The 24982-nt window shown below is 46.1% G+C and overlaps 1 pseudogene; it reads left to right on the top strand.

Annotated features, from left to right (window-relative positions):
* LOC127928255 (thyrotropin-releasing hormone-degrading ectoenzyme-like) overlaps positions 1-24982 on the top strand; it is a 196328-nt pseudogene that overhangs the window by 68581 nt on the left and 102765 nt on the right.

Below are 24982 nucleotides of genomic sequence, written 5' to 3'. Positions count from 1 at the left end.
ACATAAACGTGTCACGAATGATCTATAACCGTATGTCATGCTCTATAACAGGCTTCATAAACACAACATAAACCTGTCACAAATGATCTATAACCGTATGTCATGCTCTATAACAGGCTTCATAAAGCCTTCATAAACACAACATAAACGTGTCACGAATGATCTACAACCGTATGTCATGCTCTATAACAGGCCTCATAAGTGTGGCGTAACTGTGTGACATAACCAGCAATGTCAAATGTGACATAATCCACTATGTCAAAAATGAAGTTGTGCTTTATAGTGGGTGGCAGGAGCACTGCTTCGTAAAGGTCCGTATACATCATATGAAGGCTTCGCAAAGCATTATAACCTCGTCATGCATCTCGGGTAGAGCATCGCAGCACCGGGATAGTGGGTTAGGTTGTCATGACTACCCACACGGTAAAAAAACAATGTACGCGCTCATGACTGAAAGTCTCTTTTGGATAAAAGCGTTTGATAAATTGCGTATAAATTATATTATATTACTGTAAAACATTTCTAGGATAACCCAACCTCTTTCCCTCCTGGGTGCAGAGCCAATATTGGAGCTGACCTCAACTTCCCCCAAAATGCTGTGCTGCAGGAGGACACACTCTAAAGTGCAGTCAAAATGCTGTGCTGCAGGAGGACACACTCTAAAGTGCAGTCAAAATGCTGTGCTGCAGGAGGACACACTCTAAAGTGCAGTCAAAATGCTGTGCTGCAGGAGGACACACTCTAAAGTGCAGTCAAAATGCTGTGCTGCAGGAGGACACACTCTAAAGTGCAGTCATACACAGCAACAAAAATGTTCCATAGTCCCTTTTAAAATCGGTTATATTTTTTGCCAAATTCTGTTTTCTCTGTTATTGTTTTTCCACATTTGAGATTTCCCCATTTTCCCCCACACTTTTTAAAATAGAAAAACAACTCAATTTGATTTTCTGTGTTTACAACAATGCTTGAACCACAACAGGGAATGAGTTTTGAGTTCTCCAAGAAACTTTGATTTTTGAGTGTCGTTGCCCTTTAATTCAGTCCTCCCTGAACTGTGTTGTTTGGTTAGCGTTGTTTCTGTAGCGATGTAAGTTCGCAAATCGAATACTCATTTGTGGTGCCACCGGAAACCAGTTAAGTTAAGCTTTATTTTATTGTAATTGAAATGAATTGGTTACGTGTTGAGTTAGATTACAGACTGTAACTATCACAATCGTTATTTACAATAAATAGATACAGCCATGTCTCATAGTCACATCATGAGTTTTGTAAATAAAAGATGAATAATATACAAATCGAATGGGAGTTTCCCATTTCCCCATTCAGAGTTTTTCTGCCGCAGCACAATTGGCCCAGCGTCGTCCGGGAGTGTCGTCCGGGGAGCGTCGTCCGGGGGTAGGGGGTTTGGCCGGGGTAGGGAAGTCATTGTCATGAATAAAGGTTAAATAAATAAAATAATAAAATACAGAATTTGTTCTTAACTAACTTGCCCAGTTAAATAAAGGTTCAATAAAAAATAAAAACACAGAAATGTTTTTTTCTAGATAAAAGGCCTTTCCTCACAGACCTGCTAAATTCTTTTTTTTACAAAGTTGGAACCTTCAGTACCTGCAGGAGGCAGAGAGACACGGACCATTCCTCCTCCAGCTCAGGGAAAAGCTACATTATTCAGAGCCCTGTTACTTTTAGATGTAATTGGAACCCACCCTTCAGTACCTCCAGCAGGCAGAGAGACACGGACCATTCCTCCTCCAGCTCAGGGAAAAGCTACATTATTCAGAGCCCTGCGTACTGTTCATGTAATTGGAACCCACCCTTCAGTACCTCCAGCAGGCAGAGAGACACGGACCATTCCTCCTCCAGCTCAGGGAAAAGCTACGTTATTCAGAGTCCCTGCGTACTGTTCAATGTTCATACCTGCAGGAGGCAGTTGCTGGACTTCCTCTGCCAGCTCAGGGAAAAGCTACGTAAGAGTCCCTGCGTTTTGATAACCCACTTGTTTTAAAAAAATTCCTCTGCCAGCTAAAAATGTTTAGAGCCAAAGCGTACTGTTCGATGTCTTGAACCCACCCTTCAGTACCTCCAGCAGGCAGCGAGGCACGGACCATTCCTCTGCCAGCTCAGGGAAAAGCTATATTCAGAGTCCCTTTATGTAATTGGAACCCACCCTTAGTACCTCCAGGAGGCAGAGAGGCACGGACTCACTTCAAATAGGAAAAGCTATTATTCAGGTCCCTGACTACATAATTACGGTCAACTTTTTGAACGTAATGTTTTGATATTGTTTTGCTGAAAAAAATATAAAAATGTTTACCAAAGGGGTTTTTCAAAGTAAGTTCTGCACATGGTCAGAGTCTTTATAGATGTGGGATAAAGGATTGTCTCACTTCAAATAAAGTATTACAGGAGACTATAAAGGGTCAATGAACAGGTTATTTACGTTCTGTGAAGGTTTTCTCATGATCCCACAGGTCACTGTAGAGTGGGAGAGGTCTTTCAATCGGTGCGTGGACATGCGAAGCGTGTGTGTGTGTGTGTGTGTGTGTGTGTGTGTGTGTGTGTGTGTGTGTGTGTGTGTGTGTGTGTGTGTATGTGTATGTGTATGTGTATGTGTGCGTGTGTGTCAGAACCAAGATGATTTGGACTAGTCCAACCAGAGACTACCTCACCAGGTATTCCTCCTCTGTTCCCATGGAGACCAGGGTTTGATTACAACCTGTTACAATGGTGCCCACATTTTAATGGCTAATCTTTCAGTGGGGGGGGGGGGGCGAGGAGGATGTGTCAAAGACCCGACCGGGCCCAGCACCGGGCCCAGCACCACACGGTGTGACTCGTTGTATTGTTGTGTATGTGTGCGGAGGAACATGTGACTTGCCTCTGGAAGAAAAGCCACTTTCAATGTCCTTATGTTGGTTGGCTTTCATCAAGGTCAGCGCTTCTTTGTGCGTCGTCGTCTCCAGGCTATTGGACACGCAGCACATAGAAACCTGGCATAGCAACCATTCAGAGTTGGCCTGAGTGGGAGGGACCATAGAATTACATGGGAGTGGCCTCACTGAGTAAAGTATGTGTCATCCTTAGCTAGCAAAAACGTTCCCTCTGGTCGTCACTATTTAACACAGCCACAAAGTTAGAATTATGGCTCAACATTTCCACAATTTAACCCTGACTAATGAAGGCCACATTTGATGTGTTGGGTCATCAAATCAAATCAAATCAAATGTATTTATATAGCCCTTCGTACATCAGCTGATATCTCAAAGTGCTGTACAGAAACCCAGCCTAAAACCCCAAACAGCAAACAATGCAGGTGTAGAAGCACGGTGGCTAGGAAAACTCCCTAGAAAGGCCAAAACCTCGGAAGAAACCTAGAGAGGAACCAGGCTATGAGGGGTGGCCAGTCCTCTTCTGGCTGTGCCGGGTGGAGATTATAACAGAACATGACCAAGATGTTCAAATGTTCATAAATGACCAGCAGGGTCAAATAATAATAATCACAGTAGTTGTCGACCTTCGGCACATTTGGCCAGGAAGTGTCCGGGGAATGAGATTCGGTGTAAATGTGACTAACGTGACTTCACTTTAGAGAGTGTTGGAATCCTGCAGCGCAATATGTCACCCTTTACAAAGCACATGTTTATGTCACATTTGACATAGTGGGTTATGTCACATTTGACATAGTGGGTTATGTCACATTTGACATTGGTGATTATGTCACATTTGACATTGGTGATTATGTCACATTTGACATAGTGGGTTATGTCACATTTGACATAGTGGGTTATGTCACATTTGACATTGGTGTTTATGTCACATTTGACATTGGTGATTATGTCACATTTGACATAGTGGGTTATGTCACATTTGACATAGTGGGTTATGTCACATTTGCCATAGTGGGTTATGTCACATTTGACCTAGTGGGTTATGTCACATTTGACCTAGTGGGTTATGTCACATTTGACATTGGGTTATGTCACATTTGACATTGGTGATTATGTCACATTTGACATTGGTCATTATGTCATTTGACATTGGTGATTATGTCACATTTGACATTGGGTTATGTCACATTTGCCATAGTGGGTTATGTCACATTTGACATTGGTGATTATGTCACATTTGACATTGGTGATTATGTCACATTTGACATTGGTGATTATGTCACATTTGACATTGGTGATTATGTCACAAAGTTGCGTCACATTTGTGAACCCTTTTATAAAGCCTGACATACGGTTATAGATGCTCTGTAACAAACACATTTATGTAGTGCTCATGAAGGCATTATGAAGGCTTTATAAGCTGAACGTCATTTTAAAAAACGGGAGCCGAAATATCACGTGTTGTTTTAGACACCCGAGAGGAAGGATGGCTGATTTCCAGATAACTAACGGTGCTTCACATCTGAATAGAGAACCTGTCAAACTACGACAGGTTCAGACAACATTATTCACCACAGACGGATGATGACGAATCTAAAAATCTTCTGGTCACGTCAATTATTGCCCTGGCAAGCGCTGTGAAGAAATGATCTATCATTATTGTCAACGCCCCCCCAACACCCCAAAAAAGATTTATTCTGCTAATCTAGTCATCCTAAAGCAGGTGAAGCATGAACAGAATGTCCTCTTTGGAAAGCAGACTGAATTGACAGTGTCAATAACAACACTAATAATCCCTTGCCTTGTATTTACCGCCTGGTCCTTGGTGGCCCTGGATTACAGATCAGGGATTAGAGATTACGCTGCACTGAACAAACTCTACTATTATTATTATAGTCTGACCAACACAGAAAAATATATAGAAGCTGAGTTTACTATTCAGGGTGGCACCTCTGCATAGTCTTTGCCAATATTACACTACACCACCCACCTGGAAAACATTTTTACAAACTGTCCAGTCTTTGATGTATAAATTCTCCTTTTTAAAACATCAGAGGAGTTTTATAACCCAACTAACTGATTCTGAAACGCATGTTTTCAATTAAGGTCTTATGTTTCTCTTGTCCTCGCTTTCTTGTTACGTTTAGAATTCCCCCTGCACTTTATACCGAGGAAGTACATCTACTTCCTATAGGGTGTCCATCTACTTCCTATAGGATGTCCATCTACTTCCTATAGGATGTCCATCTACTTCCTTAAGGATGTCCATCTACTTCCTATAGGATGACCATCTACTTCCTATAGGATGTCCATCTACTTCCTATAGGATGTCCATCTACTTCCTATAGGATGTCCATCTACTTCCTATAGGATGTCCATCTACTTCCTATAGGATGTCCATCTACTTCCTATAGGATGTCCATCTACTTCCTATAGGATGTCCATCTACTTCCTATAGGATGTCCATCTACTTCCTATAGGATGTCCATCTACCATTCCTATAGGATGTCCATCTACTTCCTATAGGATGTCCATCTACTTCCTATAGGATGTCCATCTACTTCCTATAGGATGTCCATCTACTTCCTATAGGATGTCCATCTACTTCCTTAAGGATGTCCATCTACTTCCTATAGGATGTCCATCTACTTCCTATAGGATGTCCATCTACTTCCTATAGGATGTCCATCTACTTCCTATAGGATGTCCATCTACTTCCTATAGGATGTCCATCTACTTCCTTAAGGATGTCCATCTACTTCCTATAGGATGTCCATCTACTTCCTATAGGATGTCCATCTACTTCCTATAGGATGTCCATCTACTTCCTATAGGATGTCCATCTACTTCCTATAGGATGTCCATCTACTTCCTTGAGGATGTCCATCTACTTCCTATAGGATGTCCATCTACTTCCTAAGAGAGAGAAAAAACACACAGTAGCCTAGGGTATGTATTGGGATTCAGGGAAGCAAGGGCTGAGGTTCTGTGGTTTGGTCCTGTCCTGAGGTTCTTTCCTCGGGCTAGGTGCTGCATTGGTGAAAGGCTGCAAATTTACCACTCTGATTTCGAGTGCTGCTGTGGTGAGCTGTCAAAGCGAGTCGCTCTGACTGCGTTCCCCAAGTTCCTGATTAGCTCCTACCTCTCCCCCTCCTCTCCCCTCCTTCCCCTCCTCGCCTCTCCCCTACCTCTCCCTCCTCCTCTCCCCTCCTCCCCCTCTCCCCCTCCCCCCTCTCCTCCTCTCCCCCTCAGTCCACTCCAGCGATGCTGTTTCAACACATTTAGCAGTGAGCTCTCATGGTTTCCCAGACATTAGAAATGTACCTGACTGGCTGACTGGCTGGCTGGCTGACTGGCTGACTGGGCTGACTGACTGACTGGCTGGCTGACTGGCTGACTGGCTGACTGGCTGACTGACTGACTGACTGGCTGACTGACTGGCTGACTTGCTGACTGACTGGCTGACAGACTGAATTGCTGACAGACTGAATGATCTAATGACAGACTGAATGATCTGAATGATAGTAATGATAGTAATGACAGACTGAATGATCAGACTGATGATAGTAATGACAGACTGAATGATAGTAATGATCATAATGACAGACTGAATGATAGTAATGATAGTAATGACAGACTGAATGATAGTAATGATACTAATGACAGACTGAATGATCGTAATGATGAATGATAGTAATGACAGACTGAATGATAGTAATGACAGACTGAATGATGATGAATGTAATGATGAATGATAAATGACAGACTGAATGATCGTAATGACAGACTGAATGATGACAGACTGAATGATAGTAATGACAGACTGAATGATCGTAATGACAGACTGAATGATAGTAATGATAGTAATGACAGACTGAATGATCGTAATGATACTAATGACAATGACTGAATGATAGTAATGATCGTAATGACAGACTGAATGATAGTAATGACAGACTGAATGATCGTAATGACAGACTGAATGATAGTAATGATACTAATGACAGACTGAATGATAGTAATGATAGTAATGACAGACTGAATGATCGTAATGACAGACTGAATGATAGTAATGATACTAATGACAGACTGAATGATAGTAATGACAGACTGAATGATCGTAATGACAGACTGAATGATAGTAATGATACAGACTAATGACAGACTGAATGATAGTAATGATACTAATGACAGACTGAATGATAGTAATGATCGTAATGACTGAATGATCGTAATGACAGACTGAATGATAGTAATGATACTAATGACAGACTGAATGATAGTAATGATACTAATGACAGACTGAATGATAGTAATGACAGACTGAATGATCGTAATGACAGACTGAATGATAGTAATGATACTAATGACAGACTGAATGATAGTAATGATAATGATCTGAATGACAGACTGAATGATAATACTAGATTATGGCAACAGACATGGTTGTCCTGTTTCTAGCTCCTCGCCACTTTGCAGTATATTGTATATTTTTTTCTGTGTTATTTCTTACATTATTTGCTCAAAAACGTTTCTTGCATAATTAACCTACAGCCGTAAATAACTGTTGGATATTAGATGGGCGGTCAGTCACCAGCATTTAGATTCAATTTCCCTGTACTGGATCCTTTGTTTATACTCCCTGAGGCAGTTCCATTCATCCTGGGGGCTGCTCCAAGACACCGTCACTGCAGAAGAAGAACAAGGAGAAAGAAGGGCTCTTAGTCAGACTCAGGAGGCCTGCATTACCATCCCATCGCTTCCGGGTGTATTATTGTCCTTACTTTCCGTCCCTGTACAATAAAGCAGACGAGGATCTCCTTCAGAGAAACATCAGGGACTGTAACGTACTCTGTTTTTGTGGAACCATGGCTCTCTCGGATATATCCCGTCCCCATACAGTCAGCCTGTGGGGTTCTCCATATATCACGCGGACAGGAAGAAAGAACTCTCCGGGAAAAGAAAAGATGGAGTTGTATGTTTCATGATGAACTACTCATGGTGGTAATGTACAGGAAGTCCTTTTTGTTCTCCGAAACTGGAATACATCACCATCAAATGGCGACCTCATTACCTCCCAAGATCATGTTCCTTCGGTCATCTTCACGGCCGTGTATGTTCCCCCAAGCCAACACTGCTATGGCTCTCAAAGAACTACACTGAAATATGGAAACCACATATCCTGAAGCCGCATTGACTGTATCTGGGGACTTTAATAAAGGAAATTGGAGAAAAAAAGCCACCAAAGTTCGATCAGCCCATCTCCTGTGCTACTTCCCCTTCCGGGGAGGCTACACGGCCCTCCCCCGCCCTACCTTTGGCAAATTAGATCACGCCTCCATTTAGCTCCTCCCTTCCTATTGACAGAAATTTAAACAGGAAGGGACCCATTGTAAGGATTGTTCAACGTTGGACTGACCAATCAAAATCTATGCCTTCAAGATTGTTTTGATCACATGGACTGGGAAATGTTTGTGTTGTCTCGGAAAATAATATCAATGTATACACTGAGTTCATCAGGAAGTCCATAGAGGATGTTGTTCCCACTGTGATGATTACAATTTATCCAAACCATAAACCATGGATAGATGACATCATTTGCCCAAATCTGAAAGCACGAACCACCGCATTTAACCACATCAATTTGACCTCGAACATGGATGTGAACAAACTGACCAGCTATGCCCTATGTAACGCAATCAAACAGGCAAAACGACAGTACATGGATGTGAACACACTGACCAGCTATGCCCTCTGTAACGCAATCAAACAGGCAAAACGACAGTACATGGATGTGAACAAACTGACCAGCTATGTCCTCTGTAACGCAATCAAACAGGCAAAACGACAGTACATGGATGTGAACAAACTGACCAGCTATGTCCTCTGTAACGCAATCAAACAGGCAAAACGACAGTACATGGATGTGAACAAACTGACCAGCTATGTCCTCTGTAACGCAATCAAACAGGCAAAACGACAGTACATGGACGTGAACACACTGACCAGCTATGCCCCCTGTAACGCAATCAAACAGGCAAAACGACAGTACATGGACGTGAACCAACTGACCAGCTATGCCCCCTGTAACGCAATCAAACAGGCAAAACGACAGTACATGGACGTGAACACACTGACCAGCTATGCCCTCTGTAACGCAATAAAACAGGCAAAACGACAGTACATGGACGTGAACCAACTGACCAGCTATGCCCCCTGTAACGCAATCAAACAGGCAAAACGACAGTACATGGACGTGAACACACTGAGCAGCTATGCCCTCTGTAACGCAATCAAACAGGCAAAACGACAGTACATGGACGTGAACACACTGACCAGCTATGCCCTCTGTAACGCAATAAAACAGGCAAAACGACAGTACATGGACGTGAACACACTGACCAGCTATGCCCTCTGTAACGCAATCAAACAGGCAAAACGACAGTACATGGACGAAGTGGAGTCGCAATGCAACGACGCAGACACCGACACCTCGCCTCCCGACAAGCTAAACACCTTCATGTCCTCGCCTCCCGACAAGCTAAACACCTTCATGTCCTCGCCTCCCGACAAGCTAAACACCTTCATATCCTCGCCACCCGACAAGCTAAACACCTTCATATCCTCGCCTCCCGACAAGCTAAACACCTTCATGTCCTCGCCTCCCGACAAGCTAAACACCTTCATATCCTCGCCTCCCGACAAGCTAAACACCGTCATATCCTCGCCTCCCGACAAGCTAAACACCTTCATATCCTCGCCTCCCGACAAGCTAAACACCTTCATGTCCTCGCCTCCCGACAAGCTAACCACCTTCATGTCCTCGCCTCCCGACAAGCTAAACACCTTCATATCCTCGCCTCCCGACAAGCTAAACACCTTCATATCCTCGCCTCCCGACAAGCTAACCACCTTCATGTCCTCGCCTCCCGACAAGCTAAACACCTTCATATCCTCGCCTCCCGACAAGCTAAACACCTTCATATCCTCGCCTCCCGACAAGCTAAACACCTTCATATCCTCGCCTCCCGACAAGCTAAACACATTCATATCCTCGCCTCCCGACAAGCTAAACACCTTCATATCCTCGCCTCCCGACAAGCTAAACACCTTCATATCCTCGCCTCCCGACAAGCTAAACACCTTCATATCCTCGCCTCCCGACAAGCTAAACGCCTTCATATCCTCGCCTCCCGACAAGCTAAACACCTTCATATCCTCGCCTCCCGACAAGCTAAACACCTTCATATCCTCGCCTCCCGACAAGCTAAACACCTTCATGTCCTCGCATCCCGACAAGCTAAACACCTTCATATCCTCGCCTCCCGACAAGCTAAACACCTTCATATCCTCGCCACCCGACAAGCTAAACACCTTCATATCCTCGCCTCCCGACAAGCTAAACACCTTCATATCCTCGCCTCCCGACAAGCTAAACACCTTCATGTCCTCGCCTCCCGACAAGCTAAACACCTTCATATCCGCCTCCCGACAAGCTAAACACCGTCATATCACAAGCTAAACACCTTCATATCCTCGCCTCCCGACAAGCTAACCACCTTCATATCCTCGCCTCCCGACAAGCTAAACACCTTCATATCCTCGCCTCCCGACAAGCTAAACACCTTCATATCCTCGCCACCCGACAAGCTAAACACCTTCATATCCTCGCCTCCCGACAAGCTAAACACCTTCATGTCCTCGCATCCCGACAAGCTAAACACCTTCATATCCTCGCCTCCCGACAAGCTAAACACCTTCATATCCTCGCCTCCCGACAAGCTAAACACCTTCATGTCCTCGCATCCCGACAAGCTAACCACCTTCATATCCTCGCCTCCCGACAAGCTAAACACCTTCATATCCTCGCCTCCCGACAAGCTAAACACCTTCATGTCCTCGCATCCCGACAAGCTAAACACCTTCATATCCTCGCCTCCCGACAAGCTAAACACCTTCATATCCTCGCCTCCCGACAAGCTAAACACCTTCATATCCTCGCCTCCCGACAAGCTAAACACCTTCATATCCTCGCCTCCCGACAAGCTAAACACCTTCATATCCTCGCCTCCCGACAAGCTAAACACCTTCATATCCTCGCCTCCCGACAATCTAAATACCTTCATGTCCTCGCCTCCCGACAAGCTAAACACCTTCATGTCCTCGCCTCCCGACAAGCTAAACACCTTCATATCCTCGCCTCCCGACAAGCTAAACACCTTCATATCCCTCGCCTCCCGACAATCAAAACACCTTCATGTCCATACAAGCTAAACACCTTCATGTCCTCGCCTCCCGACAAGCTAAACACCTTCATATCCTCGCCTCCCGACAAGCTAAACACCTTCATATCCTCGCCTCCCGACAAGCTAAACACCTTCATGTCCTCGCATCCCGACAAGCTAAACACCTTCATATCCTCGCCACCCGACAAGCTAAACACCTTCATATCCTCGCCTCCCGACAAGCTAAACACCTTCATATCCTCGCCTCCCGACAAGCTAAACACCTTCATGTCCTCGCCTCCCGACAAGCTAAACACCTTCATATCCTCGCCTCCCGACAAGCTAAACACCTTCATATCCGCCACCCGACAAGCCACCACAAGCTAAACACCTTCATATCCTCGCCTCCCGACAAGCTAAACACCTTCATATCCTCGCCTCCCGACAAGGCAAACACCTTCATATCCTCGCCTCCCGACAAGCTAAACACCTTCATATCCTCGCCTCCCGACAAGCTAAACACCTTCATATCCTCGCCTCCCGACAAGCTAAACACCTTCATATCCTCGCCTCCCGACAATCTAAACACCTTCATGTCCTCGCCTCCCACAAGCTAAACACCTTCATCCTCGCCTCCCGACAAGCTAAACACCTTCATATCCTCGCCTCCCGACAAGCTAAACACCTTCATGTCCTCGCATCCCGACAAGCTAACCACCTTCATATCCTCGCCTCCCGACAAGCTAAACACCTTCATATCCTCGCCTCCCGACAAGCTAAACACCTTCATGTCCTCGCATCCCGACAAGCTAAACACCTTCATATCCTCGCCTCCCGACAAGCTAAACACCTTCATATCCTCGCCTCCCGACAAGCTAAACACCTTCATATCCTCGCCACCCGACAAGCTAAACACCTTCATATCCTCGCCTCCCGACAAGCTAAACACCTTCATATCCTCGCCTCCCGACAAGCTAAACACCTTCATATCCTCGCCTCCCGACAATCTAAACACCTTCATGTCCTCGCCTCCCGACAAGCTAAACACCTTCATATCCTCGCCTCCCGACAAGCTAAACACCTTCATATCCTCGCCTCCCGACAAGCTAAACACCTTCATATCCTCGCCTCCCGACAATCAAAACACCTTCATGTCCTCGCCTCCCGACAAGCTAAACACCTTCATATCCTCGCCTCCCGACAAGCTAAACACCTTCATATCCTCGCCTCCCGACAAGCTAAACACCTTCATATCCTCGCATCCCGACAAGCTAAACACCTTCATATCCTCGCCACCCGACAAGCTAAACACCTTCATATCCTCGCCTCCCGACAAGCTAAACACCTTCATATCCTCGCCTCCCGACAAGCTAAACACCTTCATGTCCTCGCCTCCCGACAAGCTAAACACCTTCATATCCTCGCCTCCCGACAAGCTAAACACCTTCATGTCCTCGCCACCCGACAAGCTAAACACCTTCATATCCTCGCCTCCCGACAAGCTAAACACCTTCATATCCTCGCCTCCCGACAAGCTAAACACCTTCATATCCTCGCCTCCCGACAAGCTAAACACCTTCATGTCCTCGCCTCCCGACAAGCTAAACACCTTCATATCCTCGCCTCCCGACAAGCTAAACACCTTCATGTCCTCGCCTCCCGACAAGCTAAACACCTTCATATCCTCGCCTCCCGACAAGCTAAACACCTTCATATCCTCGCCTCCCGACAAGCTAAACACCTTCATATCCTCGCCTCCCGACAAGCTAAACACCTTCATGTCCTCGCCTCCCGACAAGCTAAACACCTTCATATCCTCGCCTCCCGACAAGCTAACCACCTTCATATCCTCGCCTCCCGACAAGCTAAACACCTTCATATCCTCGCCTCCCGACAAGCTAAACACCTTCATATCCTCGCCTCCCGACAAGCTAAACACCTTCATGTCCTCGCCTCCCGACAAGCTAAACACCTTCATATCCTCGCCTCCCGACAAGCTAAACACCTTCATATCCTCGCCTCCCGACAAGCTAAACACCTTCATATCCTCGCCTCCCGACAAGCTAACCACCTTCATATCCTCGCCTCCCGACAAGCTAAACACCTTCATATCCTCGCCTCCCGACAAGCTAAACACCTTCATATCCTCGCCTCCCGACAAGCTAAACACCTTCATATCCTCGCCTCCCGACAAGCTAAACACCTTCATATCCTCGCCTCCCGACAAGCTAAACACCTTCATATCCTCGCCTCCCGACAAGCTAAACACCTTCATATCCTCGCCTCCCGACAAGCTAAACACCTTCATATCCTCGCCTCCCGACAAGCTAAACACCTTCATATCCTCGCCTCCCGACAAGCTAAACACCTTCATATCCTCGCCTCCCGACAAGCTAAACACCTTCATATCCTCGCCTCCCGACAAGCTAAACACCTTCATATCCTCGCCTCCCGACAAGCTAAACACCTTCATATCCTCGCCTCCCGACAAGCTAAACACCTTCATATCCTCGCCTCCCGACAAGCTAACCACCTTCATGACCTCGCCTCCCGACAAGCTAAACACCTTCATATCCTCGCCTCCCGACAAGCTAACCACCTTCATGTCCTCGCCTCCCGACAAGCTAAACACCTTCATATCCTCGCCTCCCGACAAGCTAAACACCTTCATATCCTCGCCTCCCGACAAGCTAAACACCTTCATATCCTCGCCTCCCGACAAGCTAAACACCTTCATGTCCTCGCCTCCCGACAAGCTAAACACCTTCATATCCTCGCCTCCCGACAAGCTAAACACCTTCATATCCTCGCCTCCCGACAAGCTAACCACCTTCATATCCTCGCCTCCCGACAAGCTAAACACCTTCATATCCTCGCCTCCCGACAAGCTAAACACCTTCATGTCCTCGCCTCCCGACAAGCTAAACACCTTCATATCCTCGCCTCCCGACAAGCTAAACACCTTCATATCCTCGCCTCCCGACAAGCTAAACACCTTCATATCCTCGCCTCCCGACAAGCTAAACACCTTCATATCCTCGCCTCCCGACAAGCTAAACACCTTCATATCCTCGCCTCCCGACAAGCTAAACACCTTCATATCCTCGCCTCCCGACAAGCTAAACACCTTCATATCCTCGCCTCCCGACAAGCTAAACACCTTCATATCCTCGCCTCCCGACAAGCTAACCACCTTCATGTCCTCGCCTCCCGACAAGCTAAACACCTTCATATCCTCGCCTCCCGACAAGCTAACCACCTTCATGTCCTCGCCTCCCGACAAGCTAAACACCTTCATGTCCTCGCCTCCCGACAAGCTAAACACCTTCATATCCTCGCCTCCCGACAAGCTAAACACCTTCATGTCCTCGCCTCCCGACAAGCTAAACACCTTCATATCCTCGCCTCCCGACAAGCTAAACACCTTCATATCCTCGCCTCCCGACAAGCTAAACACCTTCATATGTACATTATATAGGCTTTTCTATTAACTTCTTGACGCTACCCAGCATTATGTATTACTGTACTGTTGGAGCTATAAACACAAGCATTATGTATTACTTTACTGTTGGAGCTATAAACACAAGCATTATGTATTACTGTACTGTACTGTTGGAGCTATAAACACAAGCATTATGTATTACTGTACTGTTGGAGCTATAAACACAAGCATTATGTATTACTGTACTGTACTGTTGGAGCTATAAGCACAAGCATTATGTATTACTGTACTGTTGGAGCTATAAACACAAGCATTATGTATTACTGTAGTGTTGGAGCTATAAACACAAGCATTATGTATTACTGTACTGTACTGTTGGAGCTATAAACACAAGCATTATGTATTACTGTACTGTTGGAGCTATAAACACAAGCATTATGTATTACTGTACTGTTGGAGCTATAAACACAAGCATTATGTATTACTGTACTGTTGGAGCTATAAACACAAGCATTATGTATTACTGTACTGTTGGAGCTATAAACACAAGCATTATGTATTACTGTACTGTTGGAGCTATAAACACAAGCATTATGTATTACTGTAGTGTTGGAGCTATAAACACAAGCATTATGTATTACTGTACTGTTGGAGCTATAAACACAAGCATTATGTATTACTGTACTGTTGGAGCTATAAACACAAGCATGATGTATTACTGTACTGTACTGTTGGAGCTATAAACACAAGCATTATGTATTACTGTACTGTACTGTTGGAGCTATAAGCACAAGCATTATGTATTACTGTACTGTTGGAGCTATAAACACAAGCATTATGTATTACTGTAGTGTTGGAGCTATAAACACAAGCATTATGTATTACTGTACTGTACTGTTGGAGCTATAAGCACAAGCATTATGTATTACTGTACTGTTGGAGCTATAAACACAAGCATTATGTATTACTGTACTGTTGGAGCTATAAACACAAGCATTATGTATTACTGTACTGTACTGTTGGAGCTACATTTACATTACATTTAAGTCATTTAGCAGACGCTCTTATCCAGAGCGACTTACAAATTGGTGCATACACCTTATGACAACCAGTGGAACAGCCACTTGCATCTAAATCTTGTTGGGGGGTGAGAAGGGGGGGGTGAGAAGGATTACTTACCCTTAACCCTATCCTAGGTATTCCTTGAAGAGGTGGGGTTTCAGGTGTCTCCGGAAGGTGGTGATTGACTCCGCTGTCCTGGCGTCGTGAGGGAGTTTGTTCCACCATTGGGGGGCCAGAGCAGCGAACAGTTTTGACTGGGCTGAGCGGGAACTGTACTTCCTCAGTGGTAGGGAGGCGAGCAGGCCAGAGGTGGATGAACGCAGTGCCCTTGTTTGGGTGTAGGGCCTGATCAGAGCCTGGAGGTACTGAGGTGCCGTTCCCCTCACAGCTATAAGCACAAGCATTATGTATTACTGTACTGTTGGAGCTATAAACACAAGCATTATGTATTACTGTAGTGTTGGAGCTATAAACACAAGCATTATGTATTACTGTACTGTTGGAGCTATAAACACAAGCATTATGTATTACTGTACTGTTGGAGCTATAAACACAAGCATTATGTATTACTGTACTGTTGGAGCTATAAACACAAGCATTATGTATTACTGTACTGTACTGTTGGAGCTATAAACACAAGCATTATGTATTACTGTACTGTTGGAGCTATAAACACAATAATTATGTATTACTGTACTGTTGGAGCTATAAACACAAGCATTATGTATTACTGTACTGTTGGAGATGAAACACAAGCATTTCGCTGCATCTGCGATATCTGTAAGATATGTGAAAGTGACCAATAACATTTGATATGATTTGACCGACAGACCAACGTCTGACTGATTAACTGGTTAATTGGTTAATTGATTCCCCATATCCCCCCCCAGGCCATGCAGAAGGAAGGGAAGGACATCAACATTAAGGAGGTGATGGACTGCTGGACCCTCCAGATGGGTTATCCTGTTGTGACCATCAGTAAGAACTACAGTCTGGACCACAGCGTCACCATCACACAGGAACACTTTGTCTACGACAGGGACGCCAGGTTCAGAGACCCTGACCTTTTCAACAGAAGGTAGGTACTGGCAGCTGAGGACTGCAGACCTTTTCATTATGGTTTTTAACCCTTCTTTATATCATTACTTTTCTTCTTCTTTTATTGGTCTCACTTCCACAACAACAAAGAGGGAAAAGCGAGAAGCTAAAACCATGTATGAAGAAACAAGTCTTCTCCTGTCCACATAGTGGAGGGAACAGACAGACAACTAGTCTTCTCCTGTCCACACAGTGGAGGTAACAGACAGACAACTAGTCTTCTCCTGTCCACACAGTGGAGGTAACAGACAGACAACTAGTCTTCTCCTGTCCACATAGTGGAGGTAACAGACAACTAGTCTTCTCCTGTCCACACAGTGGAGGTAACAGACAGACAACTAGTCTTCTCCTGTCCACACAGTGGAGGTAACAGACAGACAACTAGTCTTCTCCTGTCCACATAGTGGAGATAACAGACAACTAGTCTTCTCCTGTCCACACAGTGGAGGTAACAGACAGACAACTAGTCTTCTCCTGTCCACACAGTGGAGGTAACAGACAACTGGTCTTCTCCTGTCCACATAGTGGAGGTAACAGACAACTGGTCTTCTCCTGTCCACACAGTGGAGGTAACAGACAGACAACTAGTCTTCTCCTGTCCACATAGTGGAGGTAACAGACAACTAGTCTTCTCCTGTCCACACAGTGGAGGTAACAGACAGACAACTAGTCTTCTCCTATCCACATAGTGGAGGTAACAGACAGACAACTAGTCTTCTCCTGTCCACATAGTGGAGGTAACAGACAACTAGTCTTCTCCTGTCCACACAGTGGAGGTAACAGACAGACAACTAGTCTTCTCCTGTCCACATAGTGGAGGTAACAGACAACTAGTCTTCTCCTGTCCACACAGTGGAGGGAACAGACAGACAACTAGTCTTCTCCTGTCCACACAGTGGAGGGAACAGACAGACAACTAGTCTTCTCCTGTCCACACAGTGGAGGTAACAGACAACTAGTCTTCTCCTGTCCACACAGTGGAGGGAACAGACAACTAGTCTTCTCCTGTCCACACAGTGGAGGGAACAGACAGACAACTAGTCTTCTCCTGTCCACATAGTGGAGGGAACAGACAACTAGTCTTCTCCTGTCCACACAGTGGAGGGAACAGACAACTAGTCTTCTCCTGTCCACACAGTGGAGGGAACAGACAGACAACTAGTCTTCTCCTGTCCACATAGTGGAGGTAACAGACAACTAGTCTTCTCCTGTCCACACAGTGGAGGGAACAGACAACTAGTCTTCTCCTGTCCACATAGTGGAGGTAACAGACAACTAGTCTTATCCTATCCACATAGTGGAGGTAACAGACAACTAGTCTTCTCCTGTCCACATAGTGGAGGTAACAGACAACTAGTCTTCTCCTGTCCACATAGTGGAGGGAACAGACAGACAACTAGTCTTCTCCTGTCCACATAGTGGAGGGAACAGACAGACAACTAGTCTTCTCCTGTCCACATAGTGGAGGTAACAGACAACTAGTCTTCTCCTGTCCACATAGTGGAGGTAACAGACAACTAGTCTTCTCCTGTCCACATAGTGGAGGGAACAGACAGACAACTAGTCTTCTCCTGTCCACATAGTGGAGGGAACAGACAGACAACTAGTCTTCTCCTGTCCACATAGTGGAGGTAACAGACAGACAACTAGTCTTCTCCTGTCCACACAGTGGAGGTAACAGACAACTAGTCTTCTCCTGTCCACACAGTGGAGGTAACAGACAGACAACTAGTCTTCTCCTGTCCACACAGTGGAGGTAACAGACAGACAACTAGTCTTCTCCTGTCCACACAGTGGAGGTAACAGACAGACAACTAGTCTTCTCCTGTCCACACAGTGGAGGTAACAGACAGACAACTAGTCTTCTCCTGTCCACATAGTGGAGGTAACAGACCGACAACTAGTCTTCCCCTGTCCACATAGTGGAGGTAACAGACAACTAGTCTTCTCCTGTCCACACAGTGGAGGTAACAGACAGACAACTAGTCTTCTCCTGTCCACACAGTGGAGGGAACAGACAACTAGTCTTCTCCTGTCCACATAGTGGAGGTAACAGACAACTAGTCTTCTCCTGTCCACACAGTGGAGGGAACAGACAGACAACTAGTCTTCTCCTGTCCACATAGTGGAGGTAACAGACAGACAACTAGTCTTCTCCTGTCCACACAGTGGAGGTAACAGACAGACAACTAGTCTTCTCCTGTCCACACAGTGGAGGGAACAGACAACTAGTCTTCTCCTGTCCACATAGTGGAGGTAACAGACAACTAGTCTTCTCCTGTCCACATAGTGGAGGTAACAGACAACTAGTCTTCTCCTGTCCACATAGTGGAGGTAACAGACAACTAGTCTTCTCCTGTCCACATAGTGGAGGTAACAGACAACTAGTCTTCTCCTGTCCACACAGTGGAGGTAACAGACAGACAACTAGTCTTCTCCTGTCCACACAGTGGAGGTAACAGACAGACAACTAGTCTTCTCCTGTCCACACAGTGGAGGGAACAGACAACTAGTCTTCTCCTGTCCACATAGTGGAGGTAACAGACAACTAGTCTTCTCCTGTCCACATAGTGGAGGTAACAGACAACTAGTCTTCTCCTGTCCACACAGTGGAGGGAACAGACAGACAACTAGTCTTCTCCTGTCCACACAGTGGAGGGAACAGACAGACAACTAGTCTTCTCCTGTCCACACAGTGGAGGTAACAGACAACTAGTCTTCTCCTGTCCACACAGTGGAGGGAACAGACAACTAGTCTTCTCCTGTCCACACAGTGGAGGGAACAGACATCTAGTCTTCTCCTGTCCACATAGTGGAGGGAACAGACAGACAACTAGTCTTCTCCTGTCCACATAGTGGAGGTAACAGACAACTAGTCTTCTCCTGTCCACACAGTGGAGGGAACAGACAACTAGTCTTCTCCTGTCCACATAGTGGAGGTAACAGACAACTAGTCTTCTCCTATCCACATAGTGGAGGTAACAGACAACTAGTCTTCTCCTGTCCACATAGTGGAGGTAACAGACAACTAGTCTTCTCCTGTCCACATAGTGGAGGGAACAGACAGACAACTAGTCTTCTCCTGTCCACATAGTGGAGCTAACAGACAACTAGTCTTCTCCTGTCCACACAGTGGAGGTAACAGACAGACAACTAGTCTTCTCCTGTCCACACAGTGGAGGTAACAGACAGACAACTAGTCTTATCCTGTCCACACAGGATGGAACAGACAACTAGTCTTCTCCTGTCCACACAGTGGAGGTAACAGACAGACAACTAGTCTTCTCCTGTCCACACAGTGGAGGTAACAGACAGACAACTAGTCTTCTCCTGTCCACACAGTGGAGGTAACAGACAGACAACTAGTCTTCTCCTGTCCACACAGTGGAGGGAACAGACAACTAGTCTTCTCCTGTCCACACAGTGGAGGGAACAGACAACTAGTCTTCTCCTGTCCACATAGTGGAGGTAACAGACAGACAACTAGTCTTCTCCTGTCCACATAGTGGAGGTAACAGACAACTAGTCTTCTCCTGTCCACACAGTGGAGGGAACAGACAACTAGTCTTCTCCTGTCCACATAGTGGAGGTAACAGACAACTAGTCTTCTCCTATCCACATAGTGGAGGTAACAGACAACTAGTCTTCTCCTGTCCACATAGTGGAGGTAACAGACAACTAGTCTTCTCCTGTCCACATAGTGGAGGGAACAGACAGACAACTAGTCTTCTCCTGTCCACATAGTGGAGGTAACAGACAACTAGTCTTCTCCTGTCCACACAGTGGAGGTAACAGACAGACAACTAGTCTTCTCCTGTCCACACAGTGGAGGTAACAGACAGACAACTAGTCTTCTCCTGTCCACACAGTGGAGGTAACAGACAGACAACTAGTCTTCTCCTGTCCACACAGTGGAGGTAACAGACAGACAACTAGTCTTCTCCTGTCCACATAGTGGAGGTAACAGACCGACAACTAGTCTTCCCCTGTCCACATAGTGGAGGGAACAGACAACTAGTCTTCTCCTGTCCACATAGTGGAGGGAACAGACAACTAGTCTTCTCCTGTCCACATAGTGGAGGGAACAGACAACTAGTCTTCTCCTGTCCACATAGTGGAGGGAACAGACAGACAACTAGTCTTCTCCTGTCCACATAGTGGAGGTAACAGACAGACAACTAGTCTTCTCCTGTCCACATAGTGGAGGTAACAGACCGACAACTAGTCTTCCCCTGTCCACATAGTGGAGGTAACAGACAGACAACTAGTCTTCTCCTGTCCACATAGTGGAGGTAACAGACAACTAGTCTTCTCCTGTCCACATAGTGGAGGTAACAGACAGACAACTAGTCTTCTCCTGTCCACATAGTGGAGCTAACAGACAGACAACTAGTCTTCTCCTGTCCACATAGTGGAGGTAACAGACAACTAGTCTTCTCCTGTCCACATAGTGGAGGTAACAGACAACTAGTCTTCTCCTGTCCACATAGTGGAGGTAACAGACAGACAACTAGTCTTCTCCTGTCCACATAGTGGAGGTAACAGACAACTAGTCTTCTCCTGTCCACACAGTGGAGGGAACAGACAACTAGTCTTCTCCTGTCCACACAGTGGAGGTAACAGACAGACAACTAGTCTTCTCCTGTCCACACAGTGGAGGTAACAGACAGACAACTAGTCTTCTCCTGTCCACACAGTGGAGGGAACAGACAACTAGTCTTCTCCTGTCCACACAGTGGAGGTAACAGACAGACAACTAGTCTTCTCCTGTCCACATAGTGGAGGTAACAGACAACTAGTCTTCTCCTGTCCACACAGTGGAGGTAACAGACAGACAACTAGTCTTCTCCTGTCCACACAGTGGAGGGAACAGACAGACAACTAGTCTTCTCCTGTCCACACAGTGGAGGTAACAGACAGACAACTAGTCTTCTCCTGTCCACATAGTGGAGATAACAGACAACTAGTCTTCTCCTGTCCACATAGTGGAGGTAACAGACAACTAGTCTTCTCCTGTCCACATAGTGGAGGTAACAGACAACTAGTCTTCTCCTGTCCACACAGTGGAGGGAACAGACAGACAACTAGTCTTCTCCTGTCCACACAGTGGAGGTAACAGACAGACAACTAGTCTTCTCCTGTCCACACAGTGGAGGTAACAGACAACTAGTCTTCTCCTGTCCACATAGTGGAGGGAACAGACAACTAGTCTTCTCCTGTCCACATAGTGGAGGGAACAGACAGACAACTAGTCTTCTCCTGTCCACATAGTGGAGGTAACACACAACTAGTCTTCTCCTGTCCACACAGTGGAGGGAACAGACAGACAACTAGTCTTCTCCTGTCCACACAGTGGAGGGAACAGACAACTAGTCTTCTCCTGTCCACACAGTGGAGGGAACAGACAACTAGTCTTCTCCTGTCCACACAGTGGAGGGAACAGACAACTAGTCTTCTCCTGTCCACACAGTGGAGGGAACGGACAACTAGTCTTCTCCTGTCCACACAGTGGAGGTAACAGACAGACAACTAGTCTTCTCCTGTCCACACAGTGGAGGTAACAGACCGACAACTAGTCTTCCCCTGTCCACATAGTGGAGGGAACAGACAACTAGTCTTCTCCTGTCCACACAGTGGAGGGAACAGACAACTAGTCTTCTCCTGTCCACATAGTGAAGGTAACAGACAGACAACTAGTCTTCTCCTGTCCACATAGTGGAGGGAACAGACAGACAACTAGTCTTCCCCTGTCCACATAGTGGAGGGAACAGACAACTAGTCTTCTCCTGTCCACACAGTGGAGGGAACAGACAACTAGTCTTCTCCTGTCCACATAGTGGAGGTAACAGACAGACAACTAGTCTTCTCCTGTCCACACAGTGGAGGTAACAGACAGACAACTAGTCTTCTCCTGTCCACATAGTGGAGGTAACAGACAGACAACTAGTCTTCTCCTGTCCACACAGTGGAGGGAACAGACAGACAACTAGTCTTCTCCTGTCCACACAGTGGAGGGAACAGACAACTAGTCTTCTCCTGTCCACACAGTGGAGGGAACAGACAACTAGTCTTCTCCTGTCCACATAGTGGAGGGAACAGACAGACAACTAGTCTTCTCCTGTCCACATAGTGGAGGGAACAGACAACTAGTCTTCTCCTGTCCACACAGTGGAGGTAACAGACAGACAACTAGTCTTCTCCTGTCCACACAGTGGAGGGAACAGACAACTAGTCTTCTCCTGTCCACACAGTGGAGGGAACAGACAACTAGTCTTCTCCTGTCCACATAGTGGAGGGAACAGACAGACAACTGGTCTTCTCCTGTCCACATAGTGGAGGGAACAGACAACTAGTCTTCTCCTGTCCACATAGTGGAGGGAACAGACAACTGGTCTTCTCCTGTCCACACAGTGGAGGTAACAGACAGACAACTAGTCTTCTCCTGTCCACACAGTGGAGGTAACAGACAACTAGTCTTCTCCTGTCCACACAGTGGAGGTAACAGACAGACAACTAGTCTTCTCCTGTCCACACAGTGGAGGTAACAGACAACTAGTCTTCTCCTGTCCACATAGTGGAGGTAACACACAGACAACTAGTCTTCTCCTGTCCACACAGTGGAGGTAACAGACAACTGGTCTTCTCCTGTCCACATAGTGGAGGTAACAGACAGACAACTAGTCTTCTCCTGTCCACACAGTGGAGGTAACAGACAACTGGTCTTCTCCTGTCCACATAGTGGAGGTAACAGACAGACAACTAGTCTTCTCCTGTCCACACAGTGGAGGGAACAGACAACTGGTCTTCTCCTGTCCACATAGTGGAGGTAACAGACAACTAGTCTTCTCCTGTCCACATAGTGGAGGGAACAGACAACTAGTCTTCTCCTGTCCACACAGTGGAGGGAACAGACAGACAACTAGTCTTCTCCTGTCCACACAGTGGAGGTAACAGACAACTAGTCTTCTCCTGTCCACATAGTGGAGGTAACAGACAGACAACTAGTCTTCTCCTGTCCACACAGTGGAGGTAACAGACAACTGGTCTTCTCCTGTCCACATAGTGGAGGTAACAGACAGACAACTAGTCTTCTCCTGTCCACACAGTGGAGGGAACAGACAACTGGTCTTCTCCTGTCCACATAGTGGAGGTAACAGACAACTAGTCTTCTCCTGTCCACATAGTGGAGGGAACAGACAACTAGTCTTCTCCTGTCCACACAGTGGAGGGAACAGACAGACAACTGGTCTTCTCCTGTCCACATAGTGGAGGTAACAGACAACTAGTCTTCTCCTGTCCACACAGTGGAGGGAACAGACAGACAACTAGTCTTCTCCTGTCCACACAGTGGAGGTAACAGACAGACAACTAGTCTTCTCCTGTCCACATAGTGGAGATAACAGACAACTAGTCTTCTCCTGTCCACACAGTGGAGGTAACAGACAGACAACTGGTCTTCTCCTGTCCACACAGTGGAGGTAACAGACAACTAGTCTTCTCCTGTCCACATAGTGGAGGTAACAGACAACTGGTCTTCTCCTGTCCACACAGTGGAGGTAACAGACAACTAGTCTTCTCCTGTCCACACAGTGGAGGGAACAGAAAGCTGTCGATCAGGTCTACTGTATTACTAAACTGTTCTCTCCCAGATGATCTCTCTCTCTTTCGTTGTAAATATGTAAATATTATTATTTAAAGTTTGCATGTTTTATTCACACCTGCAGTGTCGGAACTCGCAGCTGAAGAATTTCACTGTACCATGCAACTACATCTGCGTCCCTGTACATGGGACTAATAAAATCTCATCTAATATCTCTCTCTCGCTTATGCAGAGCTGTGTTTAGAAGGGTAGAACTGTGTTCAGAAGGGTAGAGTTGTGTTCAGAAGGGTACAGCTGTGTTTGAAGGGTAGAGCTGTGTTTTGAAGGGTAGGACTGTGTTCAGAAGGGTAGAGCTGTGTTTTGAAGGGTAGAGCTGTGTTCAGAAGGGTAGAGTTGTGTTCAGAAGGGTAGAGTTGTGTTCAGAAGGGTAGAGTTGTGTTCAGAAGGGTAGAGCTGTGTTCAGAAGGGTAGAGCTGTGTTTTGAAGGGTAGGACTGTGTTCAGAAGGGTAGAGCTGTGTTTTGAAGGGTAGAGCTGTGTTCAGAAGGGTAGAGTTGTGTTCAGAAGGGTAGAGTTGTGTTCAGAGGGTAGAACTGTGTTCAGACGGGTAGAACTGTGTTCAGAGGGTAGAACTGTGTTTAGAAGGGTAGAACTGTGTTTAGAAGGGT

The sequence above is a fragment of the Oncorhynchus keta genome, unplaced genomic scaffold (assembly GCF_023373465.1).
Source record: "Oncorhynchus keta strain PuntledgeMale-10-30-2019 unplaced genomic scaffold, Oket_V2 Un_scaffold_2522_pilon_pilon, whole genome shotgun sequence".
Classification (NCBI taxonomy): Eukaryota; Metazoa; Chordata; class Actinopteri; order Salmoniformes; family Salmonidae; genus Oncorhynchus; species Oncorhynchus keta.
This window is presented reverse-complemented; position numbering and strand designations above follow the sequence as displayed.